Raw genomic sequence first — 16,543 nt, forward strand, 5'->3', positions numbered from 1 at the left:
AGGGGTCTGTACCATCCTGTAGTTTAGAGCAGGGGTCTGTACCATCCTGCAGTTTAGAGCAGGGGTCTGTACCATCCTGTAGAGTGTTTAATGAAGAGTGCCAGAGGAAGGCCCTAAACCACCCCAGCCACCCCAGTGGCAAGCGGGCAAGCGGTACCGGAGTGCCAAGTCTAGGACAAAAAGGCTTCTCAACAGTTTTTACCCCCAAGCCATAAGACTCCTGAACAGGTAATCAAATGGCTACCCGGACTATTTGCATTGTGTGCCCCCCCCCCCCCCAACCCCTCTTTTACGCTACTGCTACTCTCTGTTCGTCATATATGCATAGTCACTTTAACCATATCTACATGTACATACTACCTCAATCAGCCTGACTAACCGGTGTCTGTATGTAGCCTCGCTACTTTTATAGCCTCGCTACTGTATATAGCCTGTCTTTTTACTGTTGTTTTATTTCTTTACTTACCTATTGTTCACCTAACACCTTTTTTGTAAGTAAGCATTTCACTGTAAGGTCTACTATACCTGTTGTATTCGGCACACGTGACAAATAAACTTTGAATTGAAGAGGTACTCACAGTGTTAATGAAGAGGTACTCACAGTGTTAATGAAGAGGTACTCACAGTGTTAATGAAGAGGTACTCACAGTGTTAATGAAGAGGTACTCACAGTGTTAATGAAGAGGTACTCACAGTGTTAATGAAGAGGTACTCACAGTGTTAATGAAGAGGTACTCACAGTGTTAATGAAGAGGTACTCACAGTGTTAATGAAGAGGTACTCACAGTGTTAATGAAGAGGTACTCACAGTGTTAATGAAGAGGTACTCACAGTGTTAATGAAGAGGTACTCACAGTGCTTAATGAAGAGGTACTCACAGTGTTAATGAAGAGGTACTCACAGTGTTAATGAAGAGGTACTCACAGTGTTAATGAAGAGGTACTCACAGTGTTAATGAAGAGGTACTCACAGTGTTAATGAAGAGGTACTCACAGTGTTAATGAAGAGGTACTCACAGTGTTAATGAAGAGGTACTCACAGTGTTAATGAAGAGGTACTCACAGTGTTAATGAAGAGGTACTCACAGTGTTAATGAAGAGGTACTCACAGTGCTAATGAAGAGGTACTCACAGTGTTAATGAAGAGGTACTCACAGTGTTAATGAAGAGGTACTCACAGTGTTAATGAAGAGGTACTCACAGTGTTAATGAAGAGGTACTCACAGTGTTAATGAAGAGGTACTCACAGTGCTAATGAAGAGGTACTCACAGTGTTAATGAAGAGGTACTCACAGTGTTAATGAAGAGGTACTCACAGTGCTAATGAAGAGGTACTCACAGTGTTAATGAAGAGGTACTCACAGTGTTAATGAAGAGGTACTCAGTGTTAATGAAGAGGTACTCACAGTGTTAATGAAGAGGTACTCACAGTGTTAATGAAGAGGTACTCACAGTGTTAATGAAGAGGTACTCACAGTGTTAATGAAGAGGTACTCACAGTGTTAATGAAGAGGTACTCACAGTGCTAAGCTTGCTTGAGGTAATGATGATGCGTCGTTCGTGCAGCATGCTGGCGTACAGCTGTAGCATGTTGTTGACGTCCACCGCCACAAAATACTCTGTCAGGTTCCTCTGGAGGGGGGGGGGGGGGGCAAGAGAGACAAGACAGTCAGTGACTTCATAACTGCTCAACGGCTCAGACACAAGACTTATTTGGCAACGACTACAGACAAATACAGATAAAGTGAAAGCCACGTCGCGGACACAGACCCCTCTCTCTCGGACAAGCTAAAACACCTTCACACGCTTCGAGGACAAGAAACACAGAGCCTCCCGACGTGGGCCCCTGCCGCTCACGAGGACTGTGTGCTCCCGACAAACTAAATGACTACCGCCCCATAGCACTCCCTACTGTCATCATGAAGTGCTTTGAGAGGCTAGTTAAGGACCATATAACCTTCACCTTACCCTACACCCTAGACCCACTACAATTCTACCCTGCACATTAGACACGGTCACTAGCTGACCACCGCCTGGTACTCTACCCTACACCTTAGACACGGTCACTAGCTGACCACCGCCTGGTACTCCGCACTGCTGGAACTAGAAACACAAGCATTTCACTGCACCTGCTTTAACAATTGTTGATCTCTGTTCACAACAAATAAAGTCTGACTTGATAACTACACACTTCTCAAAGCATTAGGGATGTATATCTCTTTCCTTTGAGTCCAGGAAGTAACACATTTCACAAATGTAGGTCATTTGTTTACAGTATTTCACAGCACTCTCCAACTGCACTGAACAAAAATATAAACGCAACATGTAAAGTGTTGGTCCCATGTTTAACGAGCTGAAATAAAAGATCCCAGAAATGTTCCATACGCAGATGAAGCTTATTTCTCTCAAAAATGTGTTTAGATCCCTGTTAGTGAACATTTCTCCTTTGCCAAGATAATCCATCCACCTGACAGATGTGGCATATCAAGAAGATGATTAAACAGCATGATTATTACACAAGTGCACCTTGTGCTGGGGACAATAAAAGGCCACTCTAAAATGTGCAGTTTAGTCAAACAACACAGTGCCTCAGATGTCTCAAGTTTTGAGGGAGCGTGCAATTTGCATGCTGACTGCAGGAGTGTCCACCAAAAATGTTGCCAGATAATTAAATGTTAATTTGTCTACCATAATCCGCCTCCAACGTAATTTTAGAGAATTTGGCAGTACGTCCAAACGGCCTCACAACCGCAGACCACGTGTATGGCATTATGTGGGAGAGTGGTTTGCTGTTGTTAACGTTGAGAACAGAGTGCCCCATGGTGGCGGTGGAGTTATGGTATGGACAGGCATTAGCTATGGACAACAAACTACATTTTATCGATGGCAATATATAATTGGAATATACAGAGATACCGTGACAAGATCCTGAGGTCCACTGTCGTGCCGTTCATCCGCCGCCATCACCTCATGTTTCAGCATGATAAAGCACGGCCCCATGTCACAAGGATCTGGACACAATTCCTGGAAGCTGAAAATGCCCCAGTTCCTCCATGGCCTGCATACTCACCAGACATGTCACTCATTGAGCATGTTCGATGTTCCAGTTCCTGCCAAAATCCAGCAACTTCGCACAGCCATCGAAGAGGAGTGAGACAATATTCCACAATCAACAGCCTGATTAACTCTATGCAAAGGAGATGCGTGAGGCAAATGTTGGTCACACCAGATACGGACTGGTTTTCTGATCCATGCCCCTCCCTTCTTTTTTTAAGGAATGTGTCATCAACAGATTCCCAGTCATGTGAAATCCATAGATTAGGTCCGAATGAATTTATTTCAATTGACGGACTTCCTTATATGAACTGCAACTCAGTAAAATCTTTGTAATTGTTGAATGTTGCGTTTATATTTTTGTTCAGCGTATAAATACACTTCAATGATCATTTCATCCAACAGGCTCTAGATCTGGGAAGGCTGGTTGACTTACACTCTCGGGGATGGTGGGCAGGCCGTTGATATCTGGTGTTATGAAGTAGGAGTGCTGAGGAAACACACAGAGAGAGAGAGGACAGGGTCAGCAACGTAGAGTAGCATGTCACTCAGCGAGAGAGAGAGAGAGAGAGAGAGAGAGAGAGAGAGAGAGAGAGAGAGAGAGAGAGAGAGAGAGAGAGAGAGAGAGAGAGAGAGAGAGAGAGAGAGAGAGAGAGAGAGAGAGAGAGAGAGCAAAATCACAGTCTACTTGAACAGAGCAATACTCAATCATGAGGCATCAAAGCCAAAGGAACTGAGTAACATTAAGAAATGCTATAGATGGAAGGAATGCAGTTTGGAAACCTACCAAAAAACAATTAGGCAACAGCAAATTCAATCCCTTTTAGACAACTTCCTGGGTAAAATGTTCCACTGCAATAGTGAAGGTGTAAACTTGGCAGTAGAAAATCTTAACAGTATATTTGACCTCTCAGCTTCCCTATCAAATCCAAAAATCTCAAATAGAAAACCGAAGAAAATGAACAACAATGACAAATGGTTTGATAAAGAATGCAAAAATCTAAGAAATAAATTGAGAAACCTGTCCAACCAAAAACATAGAGACCCGGAAAACCTGAGTCTACGCCTTCACTATGGTGAATCACTAAAACAATACAGAAATACACTACGGAAAAAGAAGGAACAGCACGTCAGAAATCAGCTCAATGTAATTGAAGACTCCATAGACTCTAACCAATTCTGGGAAAATTGGAAAACACTAAACAAACAACAACACGAAGAATTATCTATCCAAAATGGAGATGTATGGGTAAACCACTTCTCCAATCTTTTTGGCTCTATAACAAAGAATAAAGAGCAAAAACATATACATGATCAAATACAAATCCTAGAATCAACTATTAAAGACTACCAGAACCCACTGGATTCTCCAATTACCTTGAATGAGTTACAGGACAAAATAAAAACCCTCCAACCCAAAAAGGCCTGTGGTGTTGATGGTATCCTTAATGAAATGATCAAATATACAGACAACAAATTCCAATTGGCTATACTAAAACTCTTTAACATCGTCCTTAGCTCTGGCATCTTCCCCAATATTTGGAACCAAGGACTGATCACCCCAATCCACAAAAGTGGAGACAAATTTGACCCCAATAACTACCGTGGAATATGCGTCAACAGTAACCTTGGGAAAATCCTCTGCATTATCATTAACAGCAGACTCGTACATTTCCTCAATGAAAACAATGTACTGAGCAAATGTCAAATTGGCTTTTTACCAAATTACCGTACAACAGACCATGTATTCACCCTACACACCCTAATTGACAACCAAACAAACCAAAACAAAGGCAAAGTCTTCTCATGCTTTGTTGATTTCAAAAAAGCCTTCGACTCAATTTGGCATGAGGGTCTGCTATACAAATTGATGGAAAGTGGTGTTGGGGGTAAAACATACGACATTATAAAATCCATGTACACAAACAACAAGTGTGCGGTTAAAATTGGCAAAAAACACACACATTTCTTCACACAGGGTCGTGGGGTGAGACAGGGATGCAGCTTAAGCCCCACCCTCTTCAACATATATATCAACGAATTGGCGCGGGCACTAGAACAGTCTGCAGCACCCGGTCTCACCCTACTAGAATCCGAAGTCAAATGTCTACTGTTTGCTGATGATCTGGTGCTTCTGTCACCAACCAAGGAGGGCCTACAGCAGCACCTAGATCTTCTGCACAGATTCTGTCAGACCTGGGCCCTGACAGTAAATCTCAGTAAGACCAAAATAATGGTGTTCCAAAAAAGGTCCAGTCACCAGGACCACAAATTCCATCTAGACACCGTTGCCCTAGAGCACACAAAAAACTATACATACCTCGGCCTAAACATCAGCACCACAGGTAACTTCCACAAAGCTGTGAACGATCTGAGAGACAAGGCAAGAAGGGCCTTCTATGCCATCAAAAGGAACATAAATTTCAACATACCAATTAGGATCTGGCTAAAAATACTTGAATCAGTCATAGAGCCCATTGCCCTTTATGGTTGTGAGGTCTGGGGTCCGCTCACCAACCAAGATTTCACAAAATGGGACAAACACCAAATTGAGACTCTGCATGCAGAATTCTGCAAAAATATCCTCCGTGTACAACGTAGAACACCAAATAATGCATGCAGAGCAGAATTAGGCCGATACCCACTAATTATCAAAATCCAGAAAAGAGCCGTTAAATTCTACAACCACCTAAAAGGAAGCGATTCCCAAACCTTCCATAACAAAGCCATCACCTACAGAGAGATGAACCTGGAGAAGAGTCCCCTAAGCAAGCTGGTCCTAGGGCTCTGTTCACAAACACAAACACACCCCACAGAGCCCCAGGACAACAGCACAATTAGACCCAACCAAATCATGAGAAAACAAAAAGATAATTACTTGACACATTGGAAAGAATTAACAAAAAAACAGAGCAAACTAGAATGCTATTTGGCCCTAAACAGAGAGTACACAGTGGCAGAATACCTGACCACTGTGACTGACCCAAACTTAAGGAAAGCTTTGACTATGTACAGACTCAGTGAGCATAGCCTTGCTATTGAGAAAGGCCGCCGTAGGCAGACATGGCTCTCAAGAGAAGACAGGCTATGTGCACACTGCCCACAAAATGAGGTGGAAACTGAGCTGCACTTCCTAACCTCCTGCCCAATGTATGACCATATTAGAGAGACATATTTCCCTCAGATTACACAGATCCACAAAGAATTTGAAAACAAATCCAATTTTGATAAACTCCCATATCTACTGGGAGAAATTCCACAGTGTGCCATCACAGCAGCAAGATTTGTGACCTGTTGCCACAAGAAAAGGGCAACCAGTGAAGAACAAACACCATTGTAAATACAACCCATATTTATGCTTATTTATTTTAACTTGTGTGCTTTAACCATTTGTACATTGTTACAACACTGTATATATATAATATAACATTTGTAATGTCTTTATTGTTTTGAAACTTCTGTAGTTGTAATGTTTACTGTTAATTTGTATTGTTTATTTCACTTTTGTATAATATCTACCTCACTTGCTTTGGCAATGTTAACACATGTTTCCCATGCCAATAAAGCCCCTTGAATTGAATTGAAATTGAATTGAGAGAGAGAGAGCAGGGAGAGACAGAGAGAGAGAGACAGAGAGAGAGACAGAGAGAGAGACAGAGACAGAGACAGAGACAGAGACAGAGAGAGAGAGAGAGAGAGAGAGAGAGAGAGAGAGAGAGAGAGAGAGAGAGAGAGAGAGAGAGAGAGGACAGGGTCAGCAACGTAGAGTAGCACGTCACTCAGAGAGAGAGAGAGAGCGAGAGAGAAAACTTATGAATCCTCATCTATTCTTCTGTGGGAATTATTGAGCTTCCGTCTGTACTGACAGCTAGGAGGGTAGCACTGACACACACACACACACACACACACACACACACACACACACACACAAACCTGATCCCTATAGATGTAAGATGAGGTGAGCTCTCTGGTAGGAAACAAAGTCTTTATTTCAGTATTAAAGGGTACAAGCAAAACACACACACACACACACACACACACACACACACACACACACATATATACACAGGTTGCTGAGAGGATCAGAGAGCTGCCTGTCTCACTTTGGGAAACCAGAGCAGGTTGTGACTGTTTGGATCAAAGACGCCTGAGAGAGGGACAGAGCAGGTAGGAGACCATAGACTGCACACACACACTAAATCACACTATATTTGAGACGTTATTACACACGTCATATGACGACAGACACACATTCATACAAGCACATATATATATACACACACACACACACACACACACACACACACACACACACACACACACACACACACACACACACACACACACACACACACACACACACACACACACACTAAATCACACTATATTTGAGACGTTATTACACACGTCATATGACGACAGACACACATTCATACAAGCACATATATATATATATACACACACACACACACACACACACACACTAAATCACACTCTTTATTTGAGACGTTATTACACACGTCATATGACGACAGAAACACACACACACACTAAACCCCACTCCAGATAACATAGCCCCAGCGTTTTGACTCCTTAGAAGAGAGAAAAGACAGAGACCACCACCTAGCACAGGTCAAAACTACAACACCCATAAAACATCTCACCTGGAAAAAGGGACCAAAGGTCAAATCTACAGTCCTCACAAACACTGTCTGATGACAATTCACCTAAATGAATGATGCAGCCTGATTTCTATGGTTGAGTCGTGGTACACTACGTTCTGCCTTGGAGTCTGTGATATCTTAATGGTGGATTACTGTTGCTTGATAAACCCATGGCACAGCACAATCATTGAGAACACACGCACATTTGTTTGCGCGTGTGTGTGTGTGTGTGTGTGTGTGTGTGTGTGTGTGTGTGTGTGTGTGTGTGCGTCCTCAGTTCAGTTCCATCAGTCCCAGGCCCTCGCTCTGTGTGTGTGTGTGTGTGTGTGTGTTTGCTTATCTGTAATTTTTTTCAAAGCAATGTTTATATAAAAACATGAAATGTGGGTTAACGGGAAAGGCATCAAGGAGACTTTCTGAGCACAATTGCCTTTGCTTTAAACATGCACCATAAAAGAGACTTCTGATATTCGGGAAGAGAATACAGTACAATGGAACACCATTAATCATTCACTCAGTTTGATTGTTTTCCAGAGAAGAAGAAACCCGACTCCAAGGCCCAGGATAGGTTTGTGTGTTTGTGAGATTTTAAAAGACAGACAGGCTTATTTGGCCAAATTGGAAAAGCCTCAGCTCCCATGCGGTTAGAGTAGCAGCAGCAGCAGCGGTTTTAACATTTCACATCTCTCTCTCTCTCCCTCTCCTCCCTCCTTTTTCTTCCCGCTCTTTCGTTCACTCAATCTTCTCCTGCACTCACCGGCTGCTGGCTTGGTGCATCTTTCAGTACTTGCCCAGTGGCTATATGCAACAGTGCTGTCTTCACAGTGAGAGAGAGAGAGAGAGAGAGAGAGAGAGAGAGAGAGAGAGATAGAGAGCAAAACAGAATTCACACTTGAAAGGGGACAATGATCTGGCTTTTTTTTTTATCTTGGCAGCCATGATAAAAATAAAATATCTTGTGGAAGATTCTGCTTCATCAATTTAATAGTTGAAGCCTAACCTCTCCTCTCGGGGGGTTTTCTCAATTAACCTTGGTAATGAAAAATAAAAGTTGATTACAAGCGTGCCAAACTAAAAAACAGAATAAATTGTATTCCTCCTCCTCATGTTGCTTCAGAATCCAACTGAATCTTTCTTTCTTATCAATGTATTTATTGGTTAATAAAAGACAACTGGAATAAATTGAACTGTATAATTGTATAACCTTTAGACATTACAGCCAAGGAGAGGCTAACTGTTTTAAGTCTTAGTCTACTGTAAAGAATAGCTGCCTTCTTTTACAACACAATACAGTAATCATGCAGAATAACAAAGAGACTACATTTTACAACAATAAAAGCAGCTTTTTTTGGACTTTAAAACCTCTGTTTTCCCCATCAATTTAAAGCCACAATTAGCAGTTGAAACAATAACAAAGCCCATTCCCCGCCACTGTTTCGGTAAAAAACTGAGATATGGTGCTGGAGAAATGTCACCACTTTCTAATTCATAGACAGAGCTACTGACGCAATTAGTGACCATCCATGACATAAAAATGATAGTAAAAAAAAAAACATTGTGAGTCTATATAGTGTTTGTTTACATTGACTTTGTTAATAACAAACACTGGAGAAAAACAAGCTTTTATTTTGGGTTCTGATGGGGGACGACCATTAAAGCTCCTGAGGCATTTAGAAGTTATATTCCTCAAGAATCAAATGGGTACATATCAATCATTTGTCATTCCAAAAATGTATGTAACAACTCCAGATGGCCCCTTTAAGGCACAGTTATGGAAATGGAGAGATTTCAAAATAAGTGTTATATTTGTCCAGTAATCCTCTGTGAGATAGTGTCAGGCGTAAGTAAAACAAGACCTGTGTTTGACGGCCAGTTGGTTGTTAGGATGTTTCTACCCGGGATAACTAGGAGACATGATGAGTTGCGAAAGCGGCCATTAGGCTAACAGACGTCCATCTAAGGCTTATCCCACAGACCACTTGTGTTTCTAAACAAAGTGTCAGCCCCTTCTCCTCACTTATCTCACTCCTATCTTCCTTATCCTGGCTCTCCTTTAACTCTCTCTCCTCCTCTCCTACCTCCGTTCCCCCTCCCCTGTCCTCCCTCTGTTCCCCCTCTCCTGTCCTCCCTCTGTTCCCCCTCTCCTGTCCTCCCTCCACTCCATCCGTTCTCCCTCTCCATTCTCCCTCCATTCTCCCTCCATTCTCCCTCCATTCTCCCTCCATTCTCCCTCCATTCTCCCTCCATTCTCCCTCCATTCTCCCTCCATTCTCCCTCTCCTGTTCCCCCTCCGTTCCCCCTCTCCTGTCCTCCCTCCGTTCCCCCTCTCCTGTCCTCCCTCCGTTCCCCCTCTCCTGTCCTCCCTCCGTTCCCCCTCTCCTGTCCTCCCTCCGTTCCCCCTTTCCCCCCTCTCCTGTCCTCCCTCCGTTTCCCCTCTCCTCTCCTGTCCTCCCTCTGTTCCCCCTCTCCTGTTCTCCCTCCGTTCCCCCTCCGTTCCCCCTCTCCTGTCCTCCCTCCGTTCCCCCTCTCCTGTCCTCCCTCCGTTCCCCCTCTCCTGTCCTCCCTCCGTTCCCCCTCTCCTGTCCTCCCTCCGTTCCCCCTTTCCCCCCTCTCCTGTCCTCCCTCCGTTCCCCCTTTCCCCCCTCTCCTGTCCTCCCTCCGTTCCCCCTTTCCCCCCTCTCCTGTCCTCCTCCCTCCGTTCCCCCTTTCCCCCCTCTCCTGTCCTCCCTCCGTTTCCCCTCTCCTCTCCTGTCCTCCCTCCGTTTCCCCTCTCCTCTCCTGTCCTCCCTCCGTTCCCCCTCTCCTGTCCTCCCTCCGTTCCCCCTCTCCTGTCCTCCCTCCGTTCCCCCTCTCCTGTCCTCCCTCCGTTCCCCCTTTCCCCCCTCTCCTGTCCTCCCTCCGTTTCCCCTCTCCTCTCCTGTCCTCCCTCCGTTTCCCCTCTCCTCTCCTGTCCTCCCTCTGTTCCCCCTCTCCTCTCCTGTCCTCCCTCTGTTCCCCCTCTCCTCTCCTGTCCTCCCTCTGTTCCCCCTCTCCTGTCCTCTCTCCGTTCCCCCTCTCCTGTCCTCCCTCCGTTCCCCCTCTCCTGTCCTCCCTCCGTTCCCCCTCTCCTGTCCTCCCTCCGTTCCCCCTCTCCTGTCCTCCCTCCGTCCCCCCTCTCCTGTCCTCCCTCCGTCCCCCCTCTTCTCTCCAGGAGTCCTACTGTACCTACCACACTCAGGTTGACGGGGGTGAAAGGCTTTGGCACCGGCAGACTGTACAGAGAGTTCAGCATGTCATTCAGCTCATTCTCCTGAAAAACACACCACAATAAGAATTATCCAAATGTAAAATCGTGTGTCAGATATATATACAAAACACCAGGTGAATCCAGGTGAAAGCTATGATCCCTTATTGACGTCAACTGATAAATCCACTTTAAATCAGTGTAGATGGAGGGGAGGAGACAGGTAAAATAATAATTTTAAACGCCTTGAAGCATGGATTGTGTATGTGTTCCATTCAGAGGGAGAAAGGGCAAGACAAAATATTTAAGTGCCTTTTGAACAGGGTATGGTAGTGTGTCAAGAACTGCAACGCTGCTGGGTTTTTCACGCTCAACAGTTTCCCTGTGTGCATCAAGAATGGTCCACCACCCAATACTTTCTTAAGGCACTGTAGTTACTATGACTGGTTACTAAGACATAATTGCATAGTTATACTAAGACATAGTAACTGTGTTATTAACTAAGACATAATTGCATAGTTATACTAAGACATAGTAACTGTGTTATTAACTAAGACATAATTGCATAGTTATACTAAGACATAGTTACTAAGACAGTTACTAAGACATAATTGCATAGTTATACTAAGACATAGTTACTAAGACATAGTTAATAACAGTTACTAAGACATAGTTACTAAGACATAGTTCCTAAGACATAATTGCATAGTTACTAAGACATGGTTACTAAGACATGGTTACTAAGACATAGTTACTAACACAGTTACTAAGACATAGTTACTAAGACATACTTGCATAGTTACTAAGACAGTTACTAAGACATAGTTACTTAGACATAATTGCATAGTTACTAAGACATAGTTACTAAGACATAGTTGCATAGTTACTAAGACATAGTCACTAAGACTAAGTTGCAAAGTTACGAAGACATAATTGCATAGTTACTAAGACATGGTTACTAAGACATAGTTACTAAGACAAATGCATAGTTACTAAGACATAGTTACTAAGACACACTTGCATAGTTAAGACATAGTTACTAAGACATAGTTACTAAGACATACTTGCATAGTTACTAAGACAGTTAAAGACATAGTTACTAAGACATAGTTAATAACAGTTACTAAGACATACTTGCATAGTTACTAAGACAGTTACTAAGACATAGTTACTAAGACATATTTAATAACACCTAGTTACTAAGACATACTTGCATAGTTACTAAGACATAGTTACTAAGACAAATGCATAGTTACTAAGACATAGTTACTTAGACATAATTGCATAGTTACTAAGACATGGTTACTAAGACATAGTTACTAAGACATAGTTGCATAGTTACTAAGACATAGTTACTAAGACATGGTTACTAAGACATAGTTGCATAGTTACTAAGACTAAGTTGCAAAGTTACTAAGACATAATTGCATAGTTAGTAGACATGGTAACTAAGACAGCTACAAAGACATAATTGCATATTTACTAAGACAGTTACTAAGACATAGTTACTAAGTTGCATAGTTACTAAGACACAGTCTATTGTATATGATTTTTTTGTTGTTGTCTCAAGGCCATTTTTGTCTCTGATTGGCAGCTTTCAATGGTGGAGCTTTAACACACACAGAGACAGAGAGACAGAGAGAGACAGAGAGAGACAGAGAGAGACAGAGAGAGACAGAGAGAGACAGAGAGAGACAGAGAGAGACAGAGAGAGAGAGTGTGTGAGTGTGTGTGTGAGACAGTGAGAGAGAGTGTACGATTGAACAGCCTCCTGTCATGAGATGCTGAATGCTCACACGCATGGTCAGTAACAGAGCTGAGCCTGAGGAAACACTTCATTTACCCCTGGTCCTAAACCCTCATCTGTCAACGTCCCTCCATCGCCTTGCTACGGCAGGGTAAATATAAACCAAACCATGCACACCGACACTTCACTTCCCCAACACACACACACCCCATCTATCTTCTCTTTCTGAATCCCTCCTCTCTCTCTCTCTCTCTCTCTCTCTCTCTCTTTCTCGCTCGCTCTCGATCTCTCCGCTTCAGAGCAGAAATAAAGATGAACACAGAAATGTTCACACAAACAAAGGAGTTATTATTTTACAGAAAATAGCCTTCATACTTGTGCTCTCCTTTTGTTTTGACTGGAAATGACATGCGTCAAACACATTCATCCATATTTACACTAATGTAGTTCAGATCCACCCAAGTGATCAGAGATTTCAGGAGGACCATTCAAAGAACCCAGAAATTGTTCTGTTGAATGGCATATAAACTAGGAGAGAGCATTGAGGAGTAAATAATATATAATATACAATAACTAAAATATAAAAATAATAAACAATTAAATATTAGAGAAGCAGGTCAGGATAATGACGGTTAGCACTCCCGATTGGTTGAAATGTTGCATGACATGGTCAGTTTCCTGTGCCCTCTGACCCTACGTGTGTGTATTAGGGAGGCTCGGTCTCCTTCATGCCTCCCTCAGCAGTGTTGAGGAAGTAGAGATACATGGCGCTCCTTAGTTCCAGCTCACAACCAATCCCTTCTCCCTCAATGCTCTCTCCTTCTCCCTCCCTCCTCCTCAATGCTCTCTCCTTCCCTCCTCCTCAATGCTCTCTCCTTCTCCCTCCCTTCTCCTCAATGCTCTCTCCTTCTCCCTCCTCCTCCTCCTCAATGCTCTCTCCCTCCCTCCTCCTCAATGCTCTCTCCTTCTCCCTCCCTCCTCCTCAATGCTCTCTCCCTCACTCCTCCTCAATGCTCTCTCCCTCACTCCTCCTCAATGCTCTCTCCCTCACTCCTCCTCAATGCTCTCTCCCTCACTCCTCCTCAATGCTCTCTCCTTCCCTCCTCCTCAATGCTCTCTCCTTCCCTCCTCCTCAATGCTCTCTCCTTCCCTCCTCCTCAATGCTCTCTCCTTCCCTCCTCCTCAATGCTCTCTCCTTCCCTCCTCCTCAATGCTCTCTCCTTCCCTCCTCCTCAATGCTCTCTCCTTCCCTCCTCAATGCTCTCTCCTTCCCTCCTCAATGCTCTCTCCTTCCCTCCTCAATGCTCTCTCCTTCCCTCCTCAATGCTCTCTCCTTCTCCCTCCCTCCTCCTCAATGCTCTCTCCTTCTCCCTCCCTCCTCCTCAATGCTCTCTCCTTCCCTCCTCCTCAATGCTCTCTCCTTCCCTCCTCCTCAATGCTCTCTCCTTCTCCCTCCCTCCTCCTCAATGCTCTCTCCTTCCCTCCTCCTCAATGCTCTCTCCTTCTCCCTCCTCCTCCTCAATGCTCTCTCCTTCCCTCCTCCTCAATGCTCTCTCCTTCTCCCTCCCTCCTCCTCAATGCTCTCTCCTTCCCTCCTCCTCAATGCTCTCTCCTTCTCCCTCCCTCCTCCTCAATGCTCTCTCCTTCGCCCTCCCTCCTCCTCAATGCTCTCTCCTTCCCCCTCAGTTTATTGTCAGGGGAAATAGTTAGCCGAAGTGTGTGCATGTTCATGTGTGTATTCCTAAACAGTTTGTTGTTTTCCAGTAAATCATCAAGAGTCTCTCTCTCTCTCTCTCTCTCTCTCTCTCTCTCTCTCTCTCTCTCTCTCTCTCTCTCTCTCTCTCTCTCTCTCTCTCTCTCTCTCTCTCTCTCTCTCTCTCTCTCTCTCTCTCTCTCTCTCTCTCTCTCTCTCTCTCTCTCTCTCTCTCTCTCTCTCTCTCTCTCTCTCTCTCTCTCCTTATTAAATGCCACATGTCTTAAAGAAGTAGTGTACAGATATCTTACCTGGTTTGTGGTTAGGTAATCTGCTAGCGTGTTCAGGAGCTTGTAATAGATCTCAAACCAGGGCAGATAACTGAGAGACGGAGAGAAACACAAAATACACATGTTTACAATTAAGCAAGAATTCTAAATAATGAATAAATACACAATAAGAAGTGAGCTATGGACTCAGCCAGGGCGCTATGGACTCAGCCAGGGCGCTATGGACTCAGCCAGGGCGCTATGGACTCAGCCAGGGCGCTATGGACTCAGCCAGGGCGCTATGGACTCAGCCAGGGCGCTATGGACTCAGCCAGGGCGCTATGGACTCAGCCAGGGCGCTATGGACTCAGCCAGGGCGCTATGGACTCAGCCAGGGCGCTATGGACTCAGCCATTGTATAGTCCTACTGCTGTGGGTAAAATAGTATACTGTACATCTCATCAACGCATTCTTCTTATTCTGGGGGCTTTGCATTTTTACACATTCCTGTCGTTTTACACATTCCTGTCGTTTTACACATTCCTGGGCCAGTGAGAGCTGTGGTAGGAGGAGGAGGAGGAGGGGGAGGAGGAGGAGGAGGAGGGGGAGGAGGGATGCCATGGTTTACAAGCATACTGATCCCAGATGCACAGCCCAGGCTCAACACAAGCCAACACGCAGACGCAGAGAAGCACTACCACACCACCTATTTACACATTTTCAAATAGACATTCCTTCTGGTTTTTCCTTACCTAATTAATGTCAAATTAATAAATAAAATGAACAAACTAAAAATAATTTATACTGTAGTGTTTGTGTTATAGCTAATGGCAAAATACACCCACCAGAAGCCAGAAGCATCTGCAACATGTCTCGCTTGATAAGATTGACACGTTCTTGGCGGAGATATTTGACTTGCTTTTGAGGTGGAATGTGGCCAGCGTTTTGGTTGCTCAGAAAAAAAGCTCAATTCATTTATAATGTTATGCAATCAAATAATAAAAAAATGTGGTGGGGTATCGAAGTGAGTTATTAAAATATTATTCAGCTTTGGTTGTTAACATGTATTTTAGAAAACGTCTGGCATAATGACAGTGGAAAACGTTATCAATCTGCACTTCAACAAATAAATAGATGCTTCCTTAACTGAAGGAAGGATGAAATTAAGAACAAATGAATGAATGAATACGGTCAAAATTAAACTTAAATTAAACAAAATGTGTGGGTATTATGCATTAACAAAAGTTGGTTGTTAAATTGAAATGGCTACCTGGCTAACAAAAAATGACCTCCAAAAAAAAATCGCAATGAAACTTTCATTAAAATACTGTCTCTAAGCTGACTAATGTAGTAAGTAGGCTAATACAAAATAATTCCAAAGAGATGACAATAAAATGTTTGATTTGTAATCCCCAGTAAAAAGTGTGTGTGTGTGTGTGTGTGTGTGTGTGTGTGTGTGTGTGTGTGTGTGTGTGTGTCTTGGCTGAGGGACTTTTATTAGCCGTGGAAGTCCTGTAGAGACAGGGGGATGCTGGGTAGTTCTCAGGGCATGGGTCACTGGCTGCTCTGCAGACTGGAATTAACACACAACAAGAAAACAAAGTCAACCTAATGCAAATTTTAATATTGCTAAATCTGCAAGGGGCCAATGACATGGCGATTCCCGGGCAAGTGCAGCCAAGCGCAGCCATCAGGGGGCCTGAGTGACCATTAACCTGGAACAATCAGCTTCTTCACATGCCAATATTTTGATGTCCGCATGAAGATCTCCCCGTAATCAGGTCATACACTGTCGAAACCCAAAACCTAACATGCCTGTGTTATCAACAGAATTCACATGCTGACAGGACATTTAAAAACAGAAACCTAAAGAGATAAATATGCCATGTTTCCA

At 43.7% G+C, this 16,543-nt stretch overlaps 1 long non-coding RNA gene across 1 annotated transcript; it reads right to left on the reverse strand.

The window, feature by feature from the left end:
• Positions 1 to 1,529: 1,529 nt before the first annotated feature.
• LOC120038880 lies at positions 1,530 to 14,766 on the reverse strand. The gene is made up of 4 exons (XR_005475234.1): positions 14,692 to 14,766; positions 10,926 to 11,006; positions 3,490 to 3,543; positions 1,530 to 1,631 (listed from the first exon to the last, which is right to left on the reverse strand). It is a non-coding gene; the product is annotated as an uncharacterized LOC120038880 (long non-coding RNA).
• Positions 14,767 to 16,543: the final 1,777 nt, after the last annotated feature.

The sequence above is a fragment of the Salvelinus namaycush genome, unplaced genomic scaffold (genome assembly GCF_016432855.1).
Source record: "Salvelinus namaycush isolate Seneca unplaced genomic scaffold, SaNama_1.0 Scaffold2420, whole genome shotgun sequence".
NCBI lineage: Eukaryota > Metazoa > Chordata > Actinopteri > Salmoniformes > Salmonidae > Salvelinus > Salvelinus namaycush.